Source organism: Equus quagga, chromosome 9, assembly GCF_021613505.1.
Source record: "Equus quagga isolate Etosha38 chromosome 9, UCLA_HA_Equagga_1.0, whole genome shotgun sequence".
NCBI lineage: Eukaryota > Metazoa > Chordata > Mammalia > Perissodactyla > Equidae > Equus > Equus quagga.
In genome coordinates, this window is record NC_060275.1 from 48,349,517 (window position 1) to 48,361,546 (window position 12,030).

The window sequence follows — 12,030 nt, forward strand, 5'->3', positions numbered from 1 at the left end:
TTTTAATGCACCTCTCTATGTGCATCCAGGGAACAGCCTGCCCCTGAATACAACACACGTCAAGTCAGAGGCTGCTCCCCTGCCTGCCTGAGTGCCCCTGGCCACTTCCCTACTCATCCTTAAGGTACCTCCTCTGACACTACCCCAATTCCCAGGGCCCTGGGTTCAACATCGGCTCTGTAAAGTGAGTGGGCTTGAAAATCTATTTCTGCCAAGCCTCAGTTTCCTCATCTGTAAAACAGAAGAAAATCACAGTTCCTGCCTCCCAGGGTCATGAGGAGGATTGAATGAGAACACGCAGCACGGTGTCTGATGCACTGTAAGTCCTCAATAAAGTTTGGCATCCCTGTTGCTATGGACTGAATTGTGTCTCCCCCACGTGCATATGATGACGTCCTAAGCACCAATGAGACTATACTTGGAGACAGGGCTTTTAGGAGGTAATTTAGGTTAAGTGATGTCATGAGGGTGGGGGTTGGAATCCGATAGGACTGGTGGCCTTATAAGAAGAGGAAGAGAGAGAACTCACATGTACTCAGAAAAAAGGCCATGCAAGGACACAGCGAGAAGGCAGCCATCTGCAAGCCAGGAAGAAAGCTCTCACCAGACCCTGACCATGCTGCCATCCTGATTGCGGACTTGCAGCCTCCAGGACTGTGAAAAAATAAATATCTGTTGTTTAAGCCACCTGATCTGTGAGACTTTGTTACAGCAGCCCGAGCAGACTAACGCACCTGTTCTTCTTTCTGTTCTCACGATGTTACTCCATTTAAATTAGATGTTGTGCGGCTCTCCCTCACCCGACTGGTACTTCTTTGAGGGCAGGAAAAGGGTCTTGTTTGCCTTTGTCTCCTCTTAGCACCTACTGGGGTGATTCGAACACAGTAGGCAATCAATAAATATTTAACTTATTAACAAAAATAATGAGAATTTGATTTTAAGCAAACATTACCCTTCTATAGAACCTGGTGTGAACGATAAGAGCCGAACGTCATCACTAGACATGCATTTGACTGTTCAGAGGACATGGGCATGTGGAGCAGCAGGAATCACCTTTTGGTTGTATTTTTACTGACCCCAAGTGAGGCCCCACCTGCAGGGGAGTCTCACTATGCAGCCTGAAGAATGAGAAGAAGTGAAGTGTCTTTTCTCTTGACCTGATGCATGGTCCCCACTTCCACAGGTGCATATCAACACAAAATGCCACAGTCCCTTTATGATCTCCTTGATCACAACAGCTGAGTTCACAGCAGCAACCTTGCCACCAACTACACTTCACTACCAGCACACATTTGTCCTGAATTTTCTATTTCAAGTGGGATCATATATAGTGTCTTAGTGCTAAAGGGATAATACAAGATGTTATAATAACCAACGAACACTACACAGAATGTCTAACATATGTAAGCCTTAAAACAAGTGAAAGACATCAATTCATAGTCTTATCTAATCCTCCTAGCGAGACAGTTTATCTGAGACCCTGCAACACTACTTTCCAATACCCCAGATAAACCTCCTATCATAAAGGATCCATACATTTAAAGAATGGGAGATGTATGGCACACACAGTGGGATCCAGGTAAAACTCATGTTTGAAAGCAAGGATCATTCATGCATCATTTACTGACTGAGCAACCACTACATGCCAGACATCAGGTTACGTGCTGGGGATACAACAGTGAGCAAATCAGACAATGTTCTTAATCTCAAGGAGCACGGTCTAGTGGGGGGAAGTCTTATACTAGGCTATATGGTGCTAATCTTTTTTTTTTTTAAGGAAGATTAACCCTGAGCTAACATCTGCTGCCAATCTTCCTGTTTTTGCTGAGGAAGACTGGCCCTGAGCTAACATCCGTGCCCATCTTCCTCTACTTTATACATGGGACGCCTGCCAGAGCATGGCTTGCCAAGCAGTGCCATGTCTGCACCCAGGATCCGAACTGGCGAACCCCAGGCTACCAAAGTGGAATGTGTGCACTTAACCATTGCACCACCGGGCCAGCCCTTATGATACTAATCTTATGGGACCACCATTGTATATGCGGCCTGTCATTGACCAAACGTTGTTATGCGCCGCATGACTGTACAGACAATGGGATATTATTCAGCCTTAAAAAGGAAGGAAATTCTGATACATGCTACAACACGGATGAACCTTGAAGACAATAAGCTAAGTGAAATAAGGCAGTCACAAAAGGACAAATACTGTGTAATTCCACTTATATGAGGTACCTAGAGTAGTTAAATTTAAAGAGACAGGAAGTACAACGATGGTTGCCAGGGGCTGGGAGGAGGGAAGAATGAGGAGTTAGTGTCTAATGGGTACAGAGTTTCAGCCTGGAAGATTAAAAAAGTTCTGGAGATGGATGGTGGTGACAGTTGCACAACAACACAATTGTACTTAATGCCACTGAACTGTACACTTAAAAATGGTTAAAATGGTGTATTTTTTATGAACATTTTACAATTAAAAAATAATTTAAAAACTTCCTGCCAGTTATAAATATGTATATTTATGAAATGAAAAAATAGTAAAACTAGTATTTATTTAGTAGGCTATAATTTAAAACATTAGAAACATTGACATTAAAGTGCTTTACTTTTTGTACAAACCTTATCGAGAATATTTGAAGAGCACTTGCTTTCTTCTCGTCATATAACTTATGATGCAGAGTGAGCATTTTTGCTACGTCTTGGTGAACTGTCATACTTTTTACTAGATTTGGATCAGCTTCCAACATTTTAGCCTTTGTGCCTTCAATGTTGTGACATATCTCTGCGAGTTTCTTTAATGTGAAGTTCTTTGCCTGTGTCACCGATTCTGGGACATCTTCATCTTTTTCCTTACAACCACTTAGCTCCTTTGTGTTGGTAAAAATGCCTTCACTAGGCACCCATGGCTGTACACGTAGAGTCACTTGAAAGGTGACAGGGATAACACTCCCAGGGTAGCTCCTCCTCCTATAACTCAATTTATGTTCAACGCAGATTTCACTCCCAGATTTCACTTTTTTCTTTGCTACACTTTCATCTTTGTTCGCCAAGTCCCTCTTAATTACCCACTTCTGTAAAATGTCATGTGGATTTAACATTAAGAGATAAGGAGGCAACACAACAACCTACTTTGCTGTCTGTGTGGGAACTGAATAAGAGATGCACAGTGACCAGTCAGAGGCCAACTCTGAAAGAAGTGACGTGATTGGTCACTGATCATGACGTGCATCTGTTACAAACGTGGTGACTTGTGGGCTCAAGAGCTAGCAGCTTGTATATACAGTTACTCACACTTCGTACACAGGGCTAAGTGAAATTTGAACCATGTTATTGGGGAACTGGTGTTATTTAACTAACCTCTGGTAACTGAAATCCACGCATGTTAGAAGCAAGCAAAGCAAGTGCTATCTGTATATAATCACAAACGGAGGTGGGAAGCCCAGAGGAAAAGAACACGATTCTTCGAGAATCTTCAAGAATTTGAAAGAAGACTAAGGTGACCAGAGGTCAAAGAGTAAGGGAAGAGCACAGCAAAGAAAGAAAAGGCTACAGAGTGATGTAACTGGCCAAAGCGTTGATATTTTAAATGAAGGTTAGCACAGATTCTGAAACTCATTAAAATCAAAATCACTGTCAAGTTAAAGCTATTTTACTTTTCCATTTTTATATAAGCCACCATATGAAAACAAGAGCTATGAGTCTATTTTCTAGCATGAGCTCACTTGGCTTTGTACAGCCCCAGCCTAGAAGGAACACAATGAGGGGCCGGCCCTGTGGCTGAGTGGTTAAGTTCGCGCACTCCACTATGGCAGCCCAGGGTTTTGCCGGTTCGGATACTGGGCACCGACATGGCACCACTCATCAGGCCATGTTGAGGCGGCGTCCCACATACCACAAGTGGAAGGACCCACAACTAAAATATACAACTATATACTTGGGGGAGTTGGGGAGAAAAAGCAGAAATCAAAAAAAAAGAAGATTGGTAACAGTTGTTAGCTCAGGTGCCAATCTTTAAAAAAAAAATGAAAGAAATAACTGTAAAATATACAGAAAAAGATAAAACAGCAGATGGTTAAGAGGCAAACCAAGCAGGGCTAAGCCACACCACAGAGCTCCTGATAGAGATTCTGGTCCTAATCCTGAGAGCAGAGGGAGGTTGTTTTAGTTTCCTGTGGCTGCTGTAATGAATTGCTGCAACTTGGTGGCTTAAAACAATGGAAATTTATTCTCTCCCGGTTCTGGGGGCCAGAAGTCTGTAATTAGTTTCACTGGGCTGAAATCAAGATGTGGGCAGGGCTGTGCTCCCTCCAGAGACTCTGGGAGAATCCATGCCCTCACTACTCCAGTTTCTGGTGCTGCCTGCATTCCGGGGCCTGTGGCCACCATCACTCCAATCTTCAAGGCCAACGTCTTCAAATCTTTCTCTCTGCTCCATTTTCATACTATCTTCTCTATGTGTATGAAATCTCCCTCTGTTTCATATATAAGGATATATGTGATCATATCTATCCCATCTGGGTGGATTGGATATCCACCTGGATAATCTTCCCATCTCAAAATCTTTAACTTAACCACATATGCAAGACACTTTTTTTGCCACAGAAGGTAGCACTCAGAGATTTCAGGGATCAGCTGTGGATATCTTTTGAAGGACCATTTTTCAGCCTACCAAAGAGGCCATGAAAGGATTCTTAGCAGAGAGGCAATATAATTAGACTCACATGTTGAAAAGTTCACAGGGGTGGGGGTGGAGGAGGGACAGAGGAGATGAGGAAGCCAGCTGGGGTACTGCAGTTTTCCAAGTGAGAGGTGGCCTGGACTAGGTGATGGTGGTGGAGATGAAGAGAAGTGAATGGGTTCAAGAGATATGCAGGAAGGAAAACTGGCAGACGTAGATGGTGAGTAAGAGGGAACTGCCAAGGGAGCTTTCTAGACTTCTGACGAGCCTAACCTTGTTTCAAGTGGTGCCATCCACTGAGCTTGGGAGCACTGGAAGATGATCAGATGTGCCAGAGAAGATCCAGCTAAACAAGTGGCCTGCAATATTTCTGGGTAATACCAGTGAAAGAACAGGGTTCTTTTGGAGGAAGCAGGGAAAGAGCCTACACTCTGGGGCTGGGGCCAGATCTTCCACTCATGCTCTTTTAACTTGGGCTCTGTAAGACCTCCTTCTGTCAAGAGCCCTCACTTTTGTCATGTGCAAAGTGATAATAACAATATTTATCCTCAGGGCTATTAAGAGAATCGGGGTTAAGGATGAAACGCACACGACAGTGCACGTTAACAGTAAGCACTGATTACCCACTTGATGACCATTCACTGCCATTCTTTGCCCATGCAGTAAGGCGAGTGAAGACCAAATAACTGTTGTGTGATTACAAGACCGTAACACTTCTAACTTTACTCTGCTTCCTCTCTAGTTCTGCTAATTCATATTCATTTATTGCTAAGGCCTGATGCTCATTTAGAGTTACTGATATATTCTGAAAATAACTTCAGGCTAAATAAAGTCAATTTGCTTTTACAGTTTTTCTAATTCTGTCATTAATGTGTATCAAATATATTCTTAACTCATCAGCATTAGTACCTTCTCTATCTTAAGTCATACAACTAAATAATCAGCTCAATCATCTCCATTCTATACCAATACCAGAAGGAGCCAGCATTGATAAGCAACTTACAAAGAGATCATCCAAACACATTTTCATCAACCACCTAAAAAGCCTTTCCAACCAATCCTTCGACAAGGGTTATTTTAAAAGTAATAAAATTGATCAACATATTTTCGTTATTTTCTCATCTTTAAGTCATAATAGGGTTCCTTTATTACGTATGGCAATAATCCACAAACTGCATGAATACTTTGAGGATTAAACACACACTGTTTATACAGGTTATTTATATAAGCAATTCAAACACTAGCTCATTTTAGATAATCATTTAAAGATTCTAGGAGATGTCTATCACTCAGTTAAAAGGCATTTCAAACTGAAACTAGAGACTTAGTCCTGATAATAAAATTTTAGTCAGATAGTGCTTAGTAAACCACTCTGAACTTCACGTGGAAGTGTGTGTCTCTCACCAAGGGACCCACATTTTCCTTTAGTTTCCAGTAGAGCATAGGTCAAGAAAATTTCACTTGTGTTTACTTCACTATTCATAAGCTTCCTTAACTGTAAATTTAGACTTAAACAGAATAGCTCTCTGATGCAGTTTGTTGTTACTTTTAGATAAAACTCAACATTCTTCTATGAAGAGAAAAGCTCACAATTTCAAGTTAGCCTCAACTACAGGCCAAGCCCAGATCCAAGACACCATACATGGACTACAGAAAAACACCCAAATGATTCTCTCATTTCTTGCCATTTTTATACTAGCAATTTCTCCAGAACAAGAATCTCCAAGAAATCCACCACAGCAGGTCCCGATACTTGGCTAAACTTCTATAGACCGCCATTTCCCCTCTCCCATCGCCCTTCCTCCTTGTTTTTCTTTGCTATTTCAAGAGGAAGATTTTCTAGCTCAGTTCATAATTCTGATAATTCAAAATAATGAGTATCTTTCAATCATCAATACAGAAATGAGCAAACAACATCTGGATTCACGTGGTTGACAGCTAAAGCAAAAGGCATTCCAGATGTAATTAAACTCTTTTCTCAGCAATTAAATTGATGCAAACCTTCCTACAATGTGGAGGAAAGACTGAAGTCCAATTACTCCAACAACTGCAGACCTACAAAAGCAGCCCCATTCTGGTCTCAGATAGTTCAAGAGTCACAACATCAGACAGGGATGCAGCTGATGAATTCAACATGCTTCTTTATTTTAGACCTAAATAAAGAGGGTGAGCATGATATACAAGACACGAAGATATCCAGTTCTTTCTTGCTCCAGAGATCCGTTGACAATACATAACTAGAGAGTTTGCAACTCACTGTTCAAAATGAGGGGAAAAACAGCACTTGAAGCCTTGACAGTGACTCATTATCTTGGAAGCTTCCTCAAGAGGCCATACAGCATGGATTTTAATTTAATCCAAAACCTGAATCCCCGTCATTTAGCAAATTCGATTTGGATTCAGATATAAAATGTCGTTTTCCCTCATTTTCTGCCCTGTAGCACCAAATTTTTACTTCTGATAGAGATAAAATGATACAACCATTTAAAAATCTGTTTATCTGGTGTTGCTTACTTTATGGATGAATAATTTACATGAAGTAAAACCTGAAGGAGAGTTGCTGCAGAGAGGAGGCCAGAAAGCACAATTCCAACACAAAAGGCATTTATCTAGATGGCAAGAAGGCCAAAGCGGGAAGAGCAGCAAATGATGCTCGCTAAACATAGGAACTCAGACGCATCACGCTCAAACTCACGTTTTCCTAGAAAAGCCCCACCCAGCAAGGAATACGACGGTGCGATCAAGCACGTAAGAACAGGTCAAGCTAACATGTATTATGGGATGCAGCTGACGTCATGGTTGAGGGTGAGACCAGAGAAAGCTCTGCATATCTGTCCTGTTGAGGCATCCTATCAGAGATTAAATTGTGTGTGTGTGTGTGTATGTGTGTGGAGGGGTGTTTCCTACTAGCTACTTCTAAATACAACAGAACAGAAAATCATCATGAAGCATCCTTCCCTATTTTTTCCCATTTTAGAAGAACTGTTTTTGTGGTCTCCTTGGCTATTAACTTGGGGGCATCCATGTCCTGATTCCTGGGGATTCAGCCTCTTTTTTGTGTGTGTGAGTAACCTACTTAGCAAAAATCTTGCTCACTTCTTGGGCAGGCTGTGGACCACTTTATACCTTGAGATTCAAAGTCAGAAAGACCTGAGTGGGGACAGGGCAGGGAGACTAGGCGTCTGAAATAAAGTCACTTGAGGCTAGAAAGACACAGGTCCTGCAAGCTGGCTCCCCATTGAGAATGAAGTTGGGAAAGGGCCCCAGTGCTTCTCTATCCACATGGCAAGGGACAGAAGAACTGGAGCTGACATCCCTTCCTGGAGCTGTCTGGCCCTAGAAGCACCTGTGTATGTGTGACCTGGAGAAGCTGGTGTTTAGGAGCAGTAACCTGTGGGGCATAACATTGGATGAACCCTACCCCTGGGCTCTCCTGGCACCCGTGGACACAGACGCAATGGAGGCACCGCCTTCTCCACCATGCTCCTTCTTCTGCTGCTGTGTCAGCCTGGGTAGCCTGTCCCCCTCCTATCAGCACAGACACCCCACCCCTGTGCTGTTCCCGGCAGCCCCGGGATTCCAGCTTCAGAGAGCAAACCTTGCCTTGAGCCTCATGTCCCCAAACTCAGTGCCTCTCAATGGAATGGGCCAAGGATGCAAGACATCCTGCAATGTGCGAGATAGGCGAGCATATTGTCCCCTGTCCTGCACAACTTCTGAACATCTGGAAAATCATGTGGATGAAAAACTGTTTATCACTATTTAGTTCTAAAACCTACCTCCATGGACATAGAAACAAAATCATTCTGGCACTGTCTAAATATACCCTTTATCTAGATTTGTTCACAATTTTGGAAAACCATGTCACCAATAGCAACACTGCGTGTGGCATCTGAGTTGCCAACACCACAGCTATACCAGCCTGCATCTGTAGCTATCACATGCCAACAATTGACAGGGATACTGAAAACTCCTTTAAATATGTTTAAAGCCAAATAAATTACTGAAGACTCATGAAATATTGGATACAAATGATTTTCATTAATAAATTTGTCATTCTTCCTGTCCTATATTAAGAGTCTGTAGCATAGTGAAATTTATATGATAAAAATTGCATACAGAAATTATTTATTTTGGGTTTGATTCTTATTTTTCTATCTTACCCTGATACTGTCCTCAGGGGTCACATACCACCTCCCTCCTCAACTTCCTTATAAACCTTTTTCTCAATTCATCCTCTAATCCCAGACATGTATTCAAGGCTTTGGTCTCCAAAGTGCTTGGCTTGGGGAAGGATTTAAAGATGGGAGATCTGTTTTCTGAGACACTCTGTCAGCACACATCCCACGTCCTAACACAGGCAATTAACTATTCTGACACCACCCCGACACAGGCGGCCTGGCTCACTGCCAAAATGTCGTGCTTCCTCATTTTCTCCACTTCCACAGTCAGCGTTTTGGCCTGGCGTATTGTTCCTACTCCAATTAAGGTTATTTCCCCACTTTCTCTTAACACATATAGATAAGTTTGATATGTTACCTCTTTTAGTTTAAAGTGCATCTGCTCTCTGATTTCTCTACTATGGGATGGCTTCTGATCTTCTCTTAAATCCAAATTTATTCATTATACACAGGTGCCAGTATCTAACTACTTCATCTTCTGATGAAGGCGTGTTGGGCATTTACATTTTGAAATACATGGAATTTTTCATTATGAATTTCTTTTTACTTCTCCTTTATAAAACTATTTGGGCATTCTATTGACTTTTAGACATTGTACATGTCAGCAAGTCATTTCATCTATCAGTTTTGTTTTAGGAGCAGAGAAGAGGAATTCTAAAATATTTATCATAAAAAGAGGGCATTAGATCTGACAGACAAGAGCCCCTGCTCTAGAAAGCTTCCCTTCTAGCCGCCAAGTTGTTCCAGAGACCAGTTCTTCCTGAAATTCAGGACAGGGATCCTGGAGTTGGGGAGCTGGATTTCTGCCTTCTCACACCAGAGAGGCAAATACTACAGATCACGTCATGCCAGCACTGCCCGGGGGGTGGCCCAGAGCCCCACAGGCAGCTATTGAGAGAAGTGAAAGGGCGGCCAGTTAGAGCAGGACTCCCCTTGACTGGACACAACACAGAGCGGAGGACAGCTCACTCAAAGAGCTATGATGCCTGGGCCATGCGCAGCTGAGACCGAGGCCACTACAGAAGCAGGAGACTTGAGATTGCTCAGCTTTCCTTTGATGGCACCCATCAAGACCAGCGTGTGCTCAGTGGCAGCTCTGCTCCGCACTGCCCCACACTAAGCACTGGGCCACCTGGCTGCACCAAAGGGAAGAGGCTGACAGGCCAGGAGGTTCTGTTAGCTGCTCATGAGGAGCAGAGTGTCAATTCAGGGGGCACTCCAGAGCGCCTCCACTGGGTCAAGAGATGCACCTACTGTGTCACTATGGAAGGAGTGATATGGAATCCTGACTTTCAGAGCTCCTAAATGACACTGCCCCTGGGCTGCACTTGCCGACTAGCTAATAAAAGGGAGCTGATATGCCTATAAAATCTCATGGATCCCACATCACTCCAGAACCTCAGGAAGGCCAAAACACCTGACGAGCAAGTCCACCCATCTCTACTATCTCAGCCCCATCACACAGACAGGAAGCCATGTAAACAACTTCCCTACAACATTAGTGCTGGATAAAGGGGTGGAAGGATGCTGCAGGAGCACTGAGGAGTCACACCACCCTTTCATGGAGATCTGAGCTGTGTCTTGAATGACAAGCCAGAACTAGTTAGATGATGCAATATACTCCAACACGACTGGGCCGAAGAGGCAGGAGGCAGGCAGGGAAGCAGACAAGCCAGATCACAGGACATCCTATGCCAAGAGAGGACCTCGGACTTCATCCTGTAGAAGACTGGGAGCCACAAAGGGTCTAAAGTTCCAGGTGACACATTCCCTAAAGATGGATCTCTCTGGGGATTTATCGAGTAGCCTCTGGGTGTCAGAGTGTGGTTTGCATATTGCTGGTGACTCACCCCAAGATGGCTGTAGTAGCACATAGGTAAATTTCTCTTATTGTCTAAGTTGCAGAAGAGCCGTAGTACAGTGTAGTGGTTAAACACACAGATTCTGGAGCCAGACAGCCACTTAACGTGAAACCTTGGGCAGGTCATTCAATGTCACTGTGCCTCCCCTCCTCCCCCCATAAGACAGAAGTAACAAGAGCACTCCCTTACAGAGCTGTGGGGAGGATTAAACAAGGATTAACATTCAAGAGTGCTGGTGTGTGACCTGGCACACAGTTTTACCATTTTTACCATTATGTGCTTATTTTGATGTGTATTAGGAAAAGCAAGTCACCTAAACAAGTGATTTCACAGACAGCACAGCTTTGGACAAGACAAGGTGTTAAAGTGACCCTTCCTGAGGCACATTTAAAGATGATAAGTAAGCAACACCTCCTTGAAGGCAAGAGCTGCTTCTCCCTTTTGTGTCCTGCACATGGCAGACACTCTCTAGGGCCTTTCTCTGTAATAACGGTCAGTTTTCCTGTAAGACAGGAGTAATATATATATTTCTTGTGTTCTGAAATTCTTGAGCAAGAAGGAAGAGATGGAGAAAGCAACCTCAGCTAGGGAAAGGGCTGAGATGGCAAACCATCAACCACCTTCACACCTGGAGAAAAGCCCTCCCTCAATCCTCAAATGAGAGATCAGGGAGTCACGACCCTCTCTCCTTACACAGCAAAGTGATGAACGGTTTTACGTAAAAACATGTTTTTGTAACTCTGTATGGTGACAGACGCTAACCAGACTTATTGCGGCGATCATTTCACAATACATACAAAGATCCAATCATTATGTTGTACACCTGAAACTAATATAATGTTCTGTCAATTATACCTCAATAAAAAAGAAACACAGGTGCAAAGTCACTTGTTCAGAAATTGGAATGCATTTCTCCCCATAATAAAAAGACTTTAAAGTGATGCCTAGATCCCCACGTTAGCCCACAACGGCCTCTTCAATCCCAAACTGGACCTACGTGACTGGCTGAACAGCATACCCCGAATTTAGGGAACAGAGTAAGTGGTGGAAAAGGTATAAAAGAGATGAATTCTTCGCCGGCATCCCAACCCTCTCACGGAGTAGAGCGGGCACTAGGCAAAGTTTTGAAACAAGAGAGAAATTCATCTGTGCTACACAGCCATCTACTTTCTGTACTTCTACACTCTCTCCTCCTCAAGTTCTATTTAGCCTTAGCCTCTTCAAAGTCCCACTGCTGTTGCTGCGTAAGGAGGAGAGTTACCCTGGCAAAGGAGAAGGGGGTGTGAAAAATGGTATTTTAGGAGCTAAAACAGCC

General features: G+C 43.3%; 1 protein-coding gene across 4 annotated transcripts in view; it reads right to left on the reverse strand.

The window, feature by feature from the left end:
- Positions 1-12,030, reverse strand: part of TTC39C (tetratricopeptide repeat domain 39C) — a 105,419-nt gene that overhangs the window by 87,039 nt on the left and 6,350 nt on the right. For 3 of the 4 annotated variants that reach the window (XM_046672382.1, XM_046672384.1, XM_046672381.1), the window contains exon 1: positions 735-853. The exons of the other annotated variant lie outside the window; for it this stretch is intronic. The gene's annotated coding sequence lies outside the window, so the exon portion shown is untranslated. Of the gene's footprint in view, positions 1-734; positions 854-12,030 lie in introns of those variants that run through there. 4 annotated transcript variants of the gene reach the window in all.